The sequence below is a fragment of the Puntigrus tetrazona genome, chromosome 8 (assembly GCF_018831695.1).
Source record: "Puntigrus tetrazona isolate hp1 chromosome 8, ASM1883169v1, whole genome shotgun sequence".
In the NCBI taxonomy this organism is placed as follows: domain Eukaryota; kingdom Metazoa; phylum Chordata; class Actinopteri; order Cypriniformes; family Cyprinidae; genus Puntigrus; species Puntigrus tetrazona.
The window spans coordinates 1346192-1347533 of record NC_056706.1 but is presented as its reverse complement, the minus strand read 5'-3'; positions in this window follow the sequence as shown (position 1 = coordinate 1347533).

The window sequence follows — 1342 nt, the reverse complement described above, 5'->3', positions numbered from 1 at the left end:
CCAGTGAGTGCTTTGTGTCTTTACAAACTACAGCATCTTCAAAAAATGATTTAGTAATTTTTCACCTCTTCATTTTTACACAGCACACAGTACCTTTCGGTTAAATACTAGTCGATTACATTTAGTTATCACGTCTTGTTCATGTGACTGTGACTATAATCTACTTTTTTCTTCTCCAGAGTGAATGATGGCCAGCTCCTTGGTGAACCTGAAAGATGCTCTTCTTTCTGTATCTGTGTCTGTGTATGTAATGCATACTGAGATCGGCGTGTGACGTGATCTTCATCCGTCTCCACCTTCAGGACCAGAGAACTTCAGGTACTGTTTTGTGATGCTTCTACAGCTATATCCGTCTTCCTGAGAGGCTTGTGCTCAAATCAATCGCAAGAAAACAAGATCAAAATAACTACATATTTACTACAAAGGGAATGCTGTCGGTTTCTCTTTCGTCGGGCAGGAAATTTAAGGAGTTCTTGGTCGGATTGAAATAGAAAAATTATTTGTCGTACATTTATAGATTATGGAAAGGTTCGGGTTTTGATCCGGGCTGTTTTAGTCAATTTCTTACTTTAGGTGGATGTACGGAAATTAAAAACATAAAAAAATAGTTGTTGCTTGAAATAAAATAAACATTAATAAAAAAAAAAAAAAAAAAAAAAAAAATATATATATATATATATATATATATATATATATATATATATATATATATATATATATATATACACACACACACACACACACACACAACGTATATTATTTCAGCTTTTTGCCAATCAGCGCCGTTTAGTTTAAATTAAAATCTAAAATATAAATGTGCTAAAATTAAAATCATAAAAAGATTAAAATTAAATACATTGTAAATTAAAAAGCAATAGTATTAATTCTGAAACATATTCAACTTTATTTTATTTCAGCTCATTGCCAGAGCATCATTTCTCATTTAGTTTATGCTTGCAAAATGTTGCTTGAAATAAAAAAACTAAATAAAATGCAATAAACTTATTCAACTTTACTATAAATATTATACATTTTTTTGCTCATTACCAAAGCAACATTTAGCTTTTTTTTTAGCTTAATTTAATTAATAAAAATATTAAATTTATTAAAAATATTTAAAAATGTATAAATAATATATATATATATATATATATATATATATATATATATATATATATATATATATATATATATATATAAAAATATTTATTTATCAAAAATAATAAAAGTTAAATAGAAAAATAATACGACACACACAAACTAAGAAAAGCTAATAAAAATGATGAAAACAGAAAAATAAGAATTTTAAATTAAATAAAAATAAATGAAACACTGACAAAAT